The following is a 14,152-nucleotide window of genomic DNA, read 5'->3' as shown; positions in this document are numbered from 1 at the left end:
CCATACATTTTTTGGGGTTTATGACTAGACCTGAAAATGTTGCAAATTTATTTAGAATAGGGATCAGATTAGGGCCCGTTACTTGTGGGGAAGATATGAATAAAAGAATGTCGTCCGCAAATAAACATAATTTGTGTTTGTGGCCACCTAGTTCGATGCCTAAAATAGTGGGATCTGATCTAATTTTTTCCGCGAGCGGCTCGATGAGTAGGGCAAATAGTAATGGGGACAATGGGCACCCCTGTCGTGTTCCCCTCCCGATATCAAAGGTGTCCGATTTATATCCCGCATATTTGACATATGCTTTTGGTTTATTGTAGAGTTCCATAATCCATTTAGTGAAGTGTGGGCCAAAGCCCCATTTCTGGAGAGTGTAGTTTAGATACGACCAGGAGATGGAATCAAAAGCTTGTTTAATATCTAGGGAGAGGAAACACGCCGGGATGCCTCTTTTTTTTGCTATGTGCGCCAGTAGACATGCTCTTTGTACATTGTCGCCTGCTCGTCGAGAGGGCATGAAGCCCACTTGATCCCGATGGATCAATTTGCCTATAATTTTATTGAGACGGGTAGCTAATATCTTGCCTAATAATTTTATGTCTATATTTAACATGGATATGGGACGATAGTTTGCGCTGAGAGTGTCATCTGTGTGTGGTTTAGGGATCATGCATATCGTAGCTAGTAGTGATTCTGGTCTGAAAGTTTTTTGCTCTAGAAGGTTGTTAAATGCATCTGCTAGTCTTGGGGATATTAATTCCTTGAAGTTTTTGAAGTATCGCGTTGAGAAACCATCTGGGCCTGGCCTTTTGTTTATTTTGAGTTCCTGAATGGCATTAGCTACTTCGTCTTGGGTAATTGGTTCTTCTAATTGTGCTTTTTGTGACTGGTTTATTTGTGGGAGATTGATTTGTGAAAAGAAGGTATTTGCTTCCAATTCGTCGAATGTACCAGTTTCCGAATATAATGTTTTCAGATGTGAACTAAATTTCTGTACAATTATGAGTGGATTGCTGGAGACGACATTGTTTGCTATCTTTAGTTTGATGGGTTTAAAAGTTTTGTTGAGAGAATTTAATGCTCGAGCTAAGTATGTCCCCGGTTTGTTTGCGTGTTTGTAAAAAGCATGCCTAGATCTTATCTGCACCCTATTCGCAGAATCCGATAGGAACAGATCATACTCCAGACATGCCTTGTCCAAACGACTTCTATTACTAGTATTTTGATTGCTTTGCAGGGCCAGAAAAGCTGAGTTGTATTCTATTTCCAATTTCCTTGCCATTTGTATTCTTTCTTTTTTGAGTATCCCTAGTTGGCGCTGGAATGTTCCTCTAAGAACTGGCTTGTGTGCCTCCCATAGAGTGAGTGGGGATATATCCGGGCTCTTGTTGAGGTCTAGGTATTCTTTTAGGGCTTGTTCAATTAACTGACAATGAGCTGGGTGTTTAAGTAAGATTTCAGGAAGGTACCAAGTGGGATCATGTTTTTTTGGGATTGCCGAAGCTATCGTAGTGAACACTGCGTCATGGTCCGACCATGGAATGGGTATGATTTTTGAATGTAGTATTTCCGGTGCCATACCTATTGTCACAAATATGTGGTCAATTCGGCTAAATGATCGGTGTGGATTGGAGTAATATGTGTAATTTCGTTTTGTGGGATTGGATTCCCTCCAGGAATCTACCAAATTGAATTTGGATAGGAGATTGGAAAGGGTCTGTTTGGCTTGATGTTTAGGTGGGGTGTATGGGATTTTGTCCAAAAATGGGAGAAGAACCTGGTTGGAATCACCGCAAATGAGGAGAGTGCCTATTTTATGAGTGCTGATTGTTTGAAGGAGGTGTGATAGAAAGGGTAATGGATTGAGATTGGGGGCATAGTAAGAAACTATTGTGATTGCTGTGTCCATTATGTGGCCTGTTAGAATGAGGTATCTACCTTCTGGGTCTTTGATTTCGGAATTTAGTGTGAAAGGTGTGGTTCTATGAAATGCAATTAGGGTTCCCCTTTTTTTGACTGAAGCGGAGGCTGTATATACTTGGGGGTAAAAAGGATTGTACAATTTGGGAGTCGTGTTAGTGGTAAAGTGTGTCTCCTGTAGGCAGACAATATGAGCTTTTTTGGCCTGAAAAGATCTAAAAGCCTTGGTTCTCTTTTGTGGTACATTTAGGCCCTGCACATTTAGAGACAATAAATTTAATGGTGCCATGGTATCCTGACCTCCCCGCCTGTCTTACCTTTATCCTTTGTGGATTGGCTGGGCGGCCCATGTCCTGCAGACTTAGGGAAAGAATAAGGGTGAGGGGTTCCGGAAAAAACAACCTTGAAGAGGGGGTGAAATACAAAACAGGTTAGTGAATATGCAATCAATAATAAGCAAATAAATTTCATTTTGTTTGCCCGTGGCGGGGGAGAAAAGCTCCCGCCAGGGGAAAAGGAGATCTCGTCAAGTCCCCACATAATATTATGGGGACCCGAGGAGATCTTGGAGAGGCACATGTTGTTTCCATGCGCTGGAGAACCGCTTTTTAAAGTATTCTGATAACACCCTACTGGGTGTTAGTCATTCTTATCTACATGTAACCAAAATAAGAACAGGATGAGAATAGTGTCCTGCATAATATGGTGCAAGAAAGAGGGAGAGAGAGAGAGAATTGTTATGATGGATTACTAGGAAAGATTGTAGATTGTGTTGGCCTATATGCATGTCTAATGGTGGTGCTGTATCAGGGGGGTGTTACAGATAAGGATCCCTGAGATACAGGGGATAGATGAGCTTCTTAGGTGAGAAGGAAGGAGGCATAAGTAATTAAGGTATGAAGGAAAGAAAGGAAAGAAAGACTGAATGTTGAAGGTGTTTACAACCTGATAAGAAAGGAATGGAGTGTGAAAACCCCTAAGGGTATAGGATAGGCTTGGTAACCTCCCCCCCCCCCCCCCCACCCTAAAGCTAGGCGGGGAGTAAGAAAGGAGAGAGGAGAAGCAGGCAAAGTAAGTAAAATAAGGATAACAAGTAGAGAGGTTTCCAATTCTCTCAAGTTGCAGGTGTCTTCACTTGGGTTGATCTTGTAGCACGGAGGAAGTGGAATATGGAAGATCTTCTAGAAAAATGGTCAGTCCATTGTGTCCTCTTGGTCTTGGGGTTGGGGTGCAAATCTGCCCCTTTTGTTGGTGTGTTGTATACCGTTGTTCTTTTCAGGGTGGGTTGAATTGCTGTGAGAAGAAACCGACGCTGCTCTTCTGCGGGAGGAATTTGATGTGGTGTTACGTTCGATGAGCTTGAGATCAAGTAGGGCTTGATGCAATTGGTCAGGCGATCTGCATATTATTTTGGTTCCCTGGTATGTGAACCGTAGGGAAAAGGGGAATCCCCATTGGTACTTAATTTGATGATTTTGAAGTTCCATCAAGAGGGGTTTCATTGCTCGCCTTTTAGTAATTGTTAGCTGTGAGATGTCAGCGAAAATCTGGTAGCTGTGCCCTTGGAATGTCAGGCTGTTCTTTACTCTGGCTGCTTCCAAGATTTGTTCTTTTGTTCTATAATAGTGGAATTTGGCGATGATATCTCTAGGGGGTCCCTCTGATTTCTTTGGGGCTAGTGCCCTATGAACCCTGTCAAATTCCAACCGCTCTATTGCAATTCCTGGCAATAATTCCTGACATATTGCAAGCGTAGTACCTGGAAGATCTATTATTGACTCTGGAATACCTCTGAACCTCAAATTTGACCTTCTGGCGCGGTTTTCATAATCTTCCAGTTTATTTTGAAGCGTCAAATTTTCCTCCTTGAGGGTGTCTATTTCAGATTGGCAGTCCTGCGTTATAATCTCTAATTCTTCCACTTTTGACTCCAAGGTCTCAGTGCGGCTTCCCAAGTCCCTTATCTCTTTGGTAAGGTTTGAGGTGATTTGGTCTGAGGTGCGCTTCAATGCTTTGTTCAGCATTCTCTCAAATTGTTGTAACAACTCTGAGGGGACAGCTGCGCTTTGTACAGCAGCCTGTGAGGTGTCTAATAAATCTTCATCTTCACTATCTGTGCTTTGGGCTCCTGGGAGAATAGCAGGCTTCATTTGTTTAATGATGCGCCTTTTATCTTTCCCTGTGAGGAGATTCTCTGAGGTGGCTGAGGTGATTCCCGCCTTTTTGGATGCTCCTTTTGCCTGCTGGGCACTGCTGCAGGGACTGGGTTTTGTCTTATTTCTGGCGCCTCCCAGCACCATTTTACTTTTAAATGTTCCCCCTCACCTCCCTGTGATATTTTCGTCGTGTCCCGTTCTTCCGCGGCTCCGTTGTCAGCTATTTATCAGCGGTTTTTCTCCCTCATGGAGCAGAGCTCTAGCCCGGCATGTCCGTTCAGCTAGACACCGCCCAGTGCCTCCCCCTTATATTTTTTTCAAGATATGTGAATATCCATCAAACACAGTTGCCTTATATGAACCAGCAAAGATATAATACTCTTAATTTGAATCTATATGTAGCGGAGTACATTCAACATCAATTACATGAGGATATATACAGGATTTCCTGCTTCCTCTTTGATTACTATAAGATTGCCACATTGATTTCTCTTCCTTCTATCTCTGCCACCTCTGGTTTTCTTATTTCTCTCAGCAGCTCGAGCTTCAGATGAGACTGGAGGGATAATATATTTTCTTTACTTTTCAATAAGTTGGTTTATTGGTTAATTTCATTCAGGGAATTCCCTGTAATATATATCCCTCCATACTATCTGATATCCGGATGGCCTTTATGTTTATATGTTTTGTATATATTTTTTCTTTATTGTTAGTATGTGGAGGCTGCCTTGCTGGTCTCAATATACCCTATAGTCGGTGAACCGCACTGCAGCCAATCTTTTAATAATATTGTTCCTTATCCAATCAAGTTCTTCCATTATATGTACTATTAATATTTAATTTAAAATTTTCTACTTTTGAATAATTATTTAGTCAGGTGTATTTCCTTATAGTCCTCCTCTTTGGTTTGACTCTCTTGTTCAAACAATTTTTTCATATGTGTAAAATTAGGGCTGGTTTTATAATGTGGAAATTTAGTCAGGGAAACTAACAGGTGCGCACAGGGCGGAAAATACGGCGCACACACTTAATTTTGAGAATCGCCCTAACTCCCTCATTTGCATCTTTGCCTATCAAAAACAGCGGCGAGACTAGCGTAATTTGCGCCCGGGGATGCGCAGGTGTAACTAATTTAGGTACGGCTGAAAATACGGAAATCTGGGCTTAACTCGTTTTGAAGCTCGTGCGCAAATATACGCGCCGTGTAAATTTAGAAAACTTGAGTTAAATCTGCGTATCTCTTTTGGGAATTTGGCCCAAAAAGATATACAGTGCATATTAAAAAGAGATTGCCATTAGCAGAAAAACTATCTGGTGAACCAACTCAACAATGCAAGAACCTCCAAAAGTGTAACAGGAATTAGAAAATTGGTAGTCATAAATGAAAAAAACAGAGTTTCAACAATAGGGTCAAAGGCTTTCGTAACATAAAAGGCAACCCGTTTAGAGATTAATTGTCCTGTGTAATGATGGAGGTGCAGACAGGTATGTGTCTGAGATGATAAGGCTTGCAAAGTTTGCTGACTCGACCGGTTTCACGCTTGTTGCAGCGCTTCCTCACGGAGTCTCAGTATGGTTAGCTGCAGGACAATAGTAAAAGAAAAAACACAGAAAAACACAAACAGGTACAAAAGTAAATTAATTAGACAATGAATACATTTAATAGACATATAAAAAACACACAAGTAGGCGTGTGAATAGCATCAATCACTCTCATGAAAAGAAAGGGGGGGAATACAATAGAATAGAATAGAGGTGGTCCTGAGGAGCGGACCCAGAGAATAGAAAGGGGTCCAGTGTAAACTCATCTCAAAAGCATTCACTCAGTATAGTGGGAGCAGGGATATATAGTAGTATTGATGAATAAAGGAGAGGGTGGGAGTCATAAAATAGGATTGTAATGACAGCAAGATTTGTTTGAAAAGTTGATATACTCACAGATAGTGTTAAGGCATATTAGTAATCCAATAGTGGTGAGTACAAAGAGTAGGAAAGATAACTTCCTAGCAAAGGGTTAAATAGCTAGGTCCGGGCTGCTGGACGTTAGGTAGATATAAAACAAACCCAAAAGGGCGAGAAATCTAAGAAATAATACATAAATAATTATATATAATTATCAGTATATACAGTGAAAAAGTGTAAGTTTGAATGAAAAGGGAATAATCAAAATATCTGCAAATTGCCTTCAGTGGAGAGTATTGGTGCCACAGAGGGAGAGAGCCAAAAAAGGCATCCCTGATTATATAAGGTATACAGGAGTGATAACAGTGCCTAAGTATCAGCCTTCAATGGCTATTAGGCACTAAGAATCCTGGTCAATGAAAAGAACAGAGACAGACAAATGCTGTCAGTATAGTTGGTTCATGAAGGGGGGGGGGGTCAGGAGGCATAACGAGGAGGCTGGGTGAATCTTACCTGAATAGTGATGGCGATGACACCCTGAATCCACAAGCCTCCTGGGAGACTGCAGCAATAGGCGTCTAAGTCGTGGAAAAAAGAGTGGGGGAGCAACTGCGCTAATTGAATAAATATACAATACAAGAATACTCCTAAAGAATGCTCTTGTGGATACAAAATAAAGCTGCACCTTACTGTATATAGTGAAACAGTGGTAACATAGAAAAAAAACAAGATGCGCTAAACAAATCAATAAAACATATGATCACAAATCAATGTCCATGAGTGAGGGGGAAAAAAAGGGGGAATAAGAAAAACAAAGTCCTTAGAGGGACGACGAAGCTCCTATTCACCCGTGTGGTGGGAAAAAGAAAAAAACAATGGGTCCACAGATAGAAATCCAAAGATTTGAAGTGACAATCCAGAAAATAGTGATCCTCCACCAAAAGCAATTGAAGCCGCTTACCAGATGTCCGGCGGGCTCTTAACTAAAAGAAGACCCCAGAAAGCATGTCAATGGTGAACCGTTGGTAATTGGAGTGTAGATGGGCTAAGCTGGAAACCAATCCTCGTCTCATTCCAGTGCTTACAGACTCGGTTGTCAGGTACCATGGAAGACACATAAGGGTCGCAATAGTGTAAAACCATAGATACGTTTATTTATAAAAAAGTCAAAAACACACTTACATTTGTACAGTGTTTAAAAGGCATGTCTGTTTGGAGCTCCGGCCGGAAGCAATCCAAAACGACCCGTCCAAATGGTATAGAAGTAGTGCAAGTATACGGGGGGTGATCCGATGTAGCACACGTTCCGTCCGACCGGTTTCGCGAAATATCTCTTCTTCTGGGGCACGGGTGACACACCGAATCAACCCCCCTTAAATAACAAACCCTGTATAGGGATAAACAGCGCCGCAGGCGCGCATGCGCACAAGCAGCTCAGACCAAGCCTCGATCTGAACTGCCATGGATCACAGGCGCATACACCAATGCACCGCACAAGCTAAAAAAAGCTCAAAACAACATATAGACTGCCTGATATATTGAGCGGCTGATAGACCAAACTGCTGGTGGCTCGGGGTGTCTAAAACGAACCCCCAAAGCCAGCGGTGAGATCCGATGACAAACCGCATTGGAACGCAGAAGCAGACTTCCGCGTGACGTAATCACGAACGCCGACGTCACGCGTCGGCGTGAGGACACGCCAGCTCAGAGCCATTCGCCGTCTAAACAAACCAGAAGCATCCTAGTGCAGGTCAAGCCTCCATATGGAATGGGGGAAGAGGCCACACACCGAGTGCACTGATTGTGCCTCACATAGTCAGCCACTCTTGGCCAATCAGTGCACTTGGTGTGTGGCCTCTTCCCCCATTCCATATGGAGGCTTGACCCGCACTAGGATGCTTCTGGTTTGTTTAGTCGGGGAATGGCTCTGAGCTGGCGTGTCCTCACGCTGACGCGTGACGTCGGCGTGTGTGATTACGCCACGCGGAAGTCCGCTTCTGCGTTCCAGAGCGGTTTGTCATCGGATCTCACCGCTGGCTTTGGGGGTTCGTTTTAGACACCCCGAGCCACCAGCAGTTTGGTCTATCAGCCGCTCAATATATCAGGCAGTCTATATGTTGTTTCGAGCTGTTTTCAGCTTGTGCGGCGCATTGGTGTATGCGCACTGTGATCCATGGCAGTTCGTTCAGATCGAGGCTTGGTCTGAGCTGCTTGTGCGCATGCGTGCCTGCGGCGCTGTTTATCCCTATACAGGGTTTGTTATTTAAGGGGGGTTGATTCGGTGTGTCACCCGTGCCCCAGAGGAAGCGATATTTCGCGAAACCGGTCGGGCGGAACGTGTGCTACATCGGATCACCCCCCGTATACTTGCACTACTTCTATACCATTTGGACGGGTCGTTTTGGATTGCTTCCGGCCGGAGCTTTCTGGGGTCTTCTTTTAGTTAAGAGACCGCCGGACATCTGGTAAGCGGCTTCAATTGCTTTTGGTGGAGGATCACCATTTTCTGGATTGTCACTTCAAATCTTTGGATTTCTATCTGTGGACCCATTGGTTTTTTCTTTTTCCCACCACACGGGTGAATAGGAGCTTCGTCGTCCCTCTAAGGACTTTGTTTTTCTTATTGCCCCCTTTTTTTTCCCCCTCACTCATGGACATTGATTTGTGATATGTTGTTTGGGATCATATGTTTTATTGATTTGTTTAGCGCATCTTGTTTTTTTCCTATGTTACCACTGTTTCACTATATACAGTAAGGTGCAGCTTTATTTTGTATCCACAAGAGCGTTCTTTAGGAGTATTCTTGTATTGTATATTTATTCAATTAGCGCAGTTGCTCCCCCACTCTTTTTTCCACATTTGTTCTACGTTTACAATTGCAGCTTTTTTCTTTTCATTTCACTATGGATATATTTGATTTCCGCTCCAAACGAGTTGTTAATCTAGAGGGGGGTTTTGACACCACCCCCACTGCACCAGGGTCGGATGTGGGTGGTCTTTTTATGCAATTAAAAAACCTATTGGTAGCTGAAATACATACCCAATGGGATATCGCATTCCTGGAAACCTACATCAAAGGGGCCATGGTGCCTCGGAGTTTAAGATGGGAAGTGTTCCCTCAACAAGGAGACACTGACCTAGCTGGGTGGTATAAATATTTAAATGATTCAGGGGTGTCTTTTTTGCGACAAACTAGCCAAACTGGACGATGAAATCAAATCTGTTAAGGATTTACTCACCCCTTTTAAAAATAGTGATGAGTATAACAACCAATCTACCAGTTTACTAAAAACTCTTGATAAAGAGGAAAGGGAACAGAAAGCTAAAACGAAAAAGAAATTCATCAGAGACAGCGATGACTACAAATCTAGTCTTGTTTTCTTATGGCAAAAAAAGCTTTCTCCTAACAATGAGGGTGACTCAGGGATGGATACCACACCACAGCCATCTGTGGGTACCATTCCCCCAGTTATTCCCTTTACCTCACAACCACGTGTTTTAACACCACACCCACCCCGCCAAGGTGACCCAACCTATGTGTTTAAAAACACCATTAAGAAAGGTAGGGGCCCTTCAAAGGGACCCAACCAGAAAGGGCCTTCTTCCAAAGGGCCTCCTAATGCTGGCAACCCAGGGAGGGGTGTGGTACACTACGATCAGGTCTCATCTCCCCGCACGTGGAATAGGGGTGCTGACTATCGTAGTTTTCCACCTCCTAACATGGGGTTTGCGGGCCATAATTATGGGCCACAACAGGATGTTGGCCATAGTGCATTTGGGTTCAATATGCCTACTCAAAATCGGTTCATGCCCATTTCTGACTATGACAACAATAGTGGGCATTTACCCACTAGGGGTGGTTTTGGATTTGCCAACCAACCTAGGAACCCATTTACTTACCCCTTGGGTTATCCAGAGACACCTAGTGGCCAATATGGTTTTAATCAAAACTTTTTCAATCCACCTGGGAATACATACAATCAGAATTGGGATTTTCGTAGGGCCCCCCCAGGCCAGGGCGGCAACATAAAATAAAGAGAGGCACCCGAGGGGGGAGGAGGGCCCAGTCGGCCAAAAAGAAAGAGAACCTAGGAATTGGCATATACAATCTTAGCCAACAAATGCTGACCGACACAGAGAAAAAAAATCTAGACAAGGGACTGAAATATGCCCCCCCTAGAAATCTCAGTAAATTTCAAACGTACATGGACGTGCACAAATTTACTAGAAGGCTCAGTATTAAAAGGTATTTTCTTTCCAATCCTATCTCCAGTCATCAGGCCACTAGTGAATATAAACATTCATCCATGGCCAATGCCTTCCTATTCAACCCTCCAGGGTCTTTGGACCCAAGCATTAAGGTGTTTAGGGATGTGGTTTTGAATGACCTTGATAGACTTAAAATAAATAAATCAAACATGAATAAGGATCTGAAAAAAGGTTTAGAGTCTCTATGTCAAAACAAATCTCTGGTCATCAGACCGGCAGATAAAGGGGGGGGGCATTGTCATCCTTGACCAGTGCGATTACTTGAAAGAGTTGCACCGGTTGGTTGATGACACTGATACCTACACCCCTTTGAATAGGGACCCTTTAAGTGGGTACAAAAAGGATCTTGAGGTGATAGTGAAACGGGGATCTCAACGTGGTATCCTGAACAGTAAGGAAACCTTATTCTTGGTGCCTAGAGCCCCATGGGCGTCCGTCATATACTATCTACCCAAGATACACAAGAGCCAGACTTGCCCCCCCGGGACGACTCATCGTTAGTGGTATCGATTCCATTACGTCCCGGGTGGGCAAGTATATAGATTTTTTTCTACAGCCACTCGTCCAGAAGATACCCTCATATATCAGAGACACGAAACAGGTGATCAATACACTCGCTGGTATCTCCCCTAAATCAGGTATATGGATGGTCACAGCTGATGTGACCTCCTTGTACACGATCATCCCACATCAATTGGGACTGGAGGCAGTTTCGTTGTATCTGGACAGAGAATCTGGCCTTTCAAAAACCCAAATAGAGTTCATCATGGATCTATTGAAGTATGCGGCCACACATAATTACTTCATTTTTGACAACATGTTCTATAGACAAGATAGGGGTGTTGCGATGGGGGCGAAGTATGCCCCAAGCTTGGCCAACCTTTTTATGGCCAAGTGGGAGGAGGACGTGATTGATTGTCATCGCCGCCCTGAGATTCTACTCTGGTGTAGATATATCGATGACGTCCTCCTCCTATGGGATGGCTGTGAGGATGATCTCGTTAAGTTTATGGCCGAGCTGAATCAGAACACTAGGGGCATCTGATTCAACTTTGAGTCCAGCCAACATTCCATACATTTTTTGGATCTTCAGATCACCATTGAGAATGGTGAATTTGTCACGTCCACTTTTTTTAAACCAACTGACCGGAATTCATTCATACCATTAGATAGTTGTCATCTGCCAGTTTGGTTAAAATCTGTACCCCTGGGACAATTCATGCGTTTAAAACACAATTGCACTAAAAGTCAGGTATTTGAGAGTCAGGCCTCAATCCTTTCTAAAAGATTTGAGGAGAAAGGATATGACATTTCCACCCTATCTCAATCTATGGAGAGAACTAGGAATACAGAAAGGGCATCTCTATTAGCAGAAAAGATTACAGTAGCTCAAAATGAGAGACTCTCCCTACCTTTTATCACAACTTTTTCTGCACAGCATTTTAGTGTCAAGAAACTCATCCAGAAGCACTGGCACATTTTAACAACAGACCAGGTTTTAGCTCCCATTCTTCCAACACAACCTAGTGTGATATTCAAGGGAGCCTCTACGATTGGAAGCCGTATTGCACCCAGTGTACAGGACCCTCCGAAGGCTGCCAGGACTTTCCTAGAAAACCTTACTGGTTATTACAAGGGTGAACGTTGCCAAGTTTGCTCTTTGAACAGCTGTAGGGATAGGAAGTTGTGTTCCTTCCAATCCTCAGCAACTCAACAAACGTTTGACATTGAGCCTTTTATCACTTGTTCAACAAAGGGGGTTATATACCTTATTCAGTGCCCTTGTGGCCTTCAGTACATCGGCCGTACGAAGAGGGCATTATCGGTCAGGCTAAACGAACATATCGCCAAAATTAGGAGTGGGTATGACAAGCACTCTGTCTCGAGACATTTTGATTTGAAGCACAATAGAGATCCCTCCAAGACCCTATTTGTCGGGATCGACAAATACCGTCCTCACTGGAGGGGCAGTAATCTCGTCCGGGAAATTTCCAGACAAGAAATGGCGTGGATCCACCGTGTCAAAACTTACACGCCATTTGGGTTGAATATCGATACGGATATTAATGCCTTCATTAATAATTCCTAGTATTCCCCTCTCTTTTAATTTTGATTTTAGTGAGATATACATTAAAAATAAAATTTGTCCTACTCCTTTTGCTATCTGACCCATTTGATTCTATTACAACATTAAGCTGTTCAGATGCTGTGTAAGTACCGTTTTGTGTACGCTGCTAGTGCAAATTATCTTTTGGAGGTTTGCAATACTAATGCATTAGTGAGTGGACCAATTACATCTATTTTTAATGTGTGTTTTAAATTTTAATCTATCATAGTAATTACATTATGCCATTTACCTTGGTAGATTTAGTAATGCATTTGGTAATGTTTAATGATGTGTTTTTTATATACTTTTATGCCTGCATATAAGATCATGTTTTTTATGCACATCAGTTCTTATTTAAATGCCGGGCTAAATATTAAGTGAAGTGAATCAAAAAATACGGTAAATAATCCAATTCAGAGAAAAATCAATGAAATTGAAAAAAGGAAACACACCACCAAGTGGTGTGGTAAGTGAAAAACAAAAAAGTGATAGCAATACGATAACCTGGAGAACCACTAGGAGGTGGAATCTCTCTAAGTTAATATATAACTAAAAAGCACTGTGGTGAGTGATGTAACACTTATGTGTGGCAGGAAATAAATAATAAATTGAACCCCAAATGAAGTCCATATAAAATATACGTGTTAGTCCAAAATATATATGCCAGTCCAATATCAGACTGGCATATGCAGTCCAAAAGGGTGAAGTTGGTCAGGAGTTCTTATGAAGAAAAACCAGACAGCAAAAGACTGGAAGATGATAATGATCTTCTCAGGTGTGGAAATCGGGTAATCTTGGTAAATAGTGGGAACCTCATCAGCAATCCACAATAGTATCCAGATAAGTAAATATAAAGATGGGTACTCTTACCAGAATACGTGGACATACACGTCAGCGACGGTATGTCAAACAGGCATGCACGAACTCCTAGGCAGCAGTGATGTCAGTAGAAAGCCTTTTGGTGTGCCAACCTTTGATCCACCAGAGCGGGTTTGATCCAATGACAGGAGACAAATCATGCAGGAGAGGTTCTCAGATGCAGGTGTATGGTGTACAGGCCAATCGTGGAACCATGTAAGGGAAAACGTAACTCACATAGTGCAGTTAATCTCAAAACAAGCCTTTATTAGGCATAGAAAATGAGCCAAATAAACAAAAAACTGGATAAAAAAAAATAGATAAAAATAGATAAAAAAGTACAAGCCCGATGAGAGACGAGTACAAGTGATCACATGTATAAAAATGGCGTAATGAGCAAGTAGCGTATGAGCTATGTACCCGACATGTTTCGAGCGGAAGAGCTCTTCAACTGGGGCATGTGATCACTTGTACTCGTCTCTCATCGGGCTTGTACTTTTTTATCTATTTTTATATATATATTTTTTTATCCAGTTTTCTGTTTATTTGGCTCATTTTCTATGCCTAATAAAGGCTTGTTTTGGGATTACCGGACTATGTGAGTTACGTTTTCCCTTACATGGTTCCACGATTGGCCTGTACACCATACACCTGCATCTGAGAACCTCTCCTGCATGATTTGTCTCCTGTCATTGGATCAAACCCGCTCTGGTGGATCAAAGGTTGGCACACCAAAAGGCTTTCTACTGACATCACTGCTGCCTAGGAGTTTGTGCATGCCTGTTTGACATACCGTCGCTGACGTGTATGTCCACGTATTCTGGTAAGAGTACCCATCTTTATATTTACTTATCTGGATACTATTGTGGATTGCTGATGAGGTTCCCACTATTTACCAAGATTACCCGATTTCCACACCTGAGAAGATCATTACCATCTT

The sequence above is a fragment of the Rana temporaria genome, chromosome 2 (assembly GCF_905171775.1).
Source record: "Rana temporaria chromosome 2, aRanTem1.1, whole genome shotgun sequence".
NCBI lineage: Eukaryota > Metazoa > Chordata > Amphibia > Anura > Ranidae > Rana > Rana temporaria.
This window is presented reverse-complemented; position numbering follows the sequence as displayed.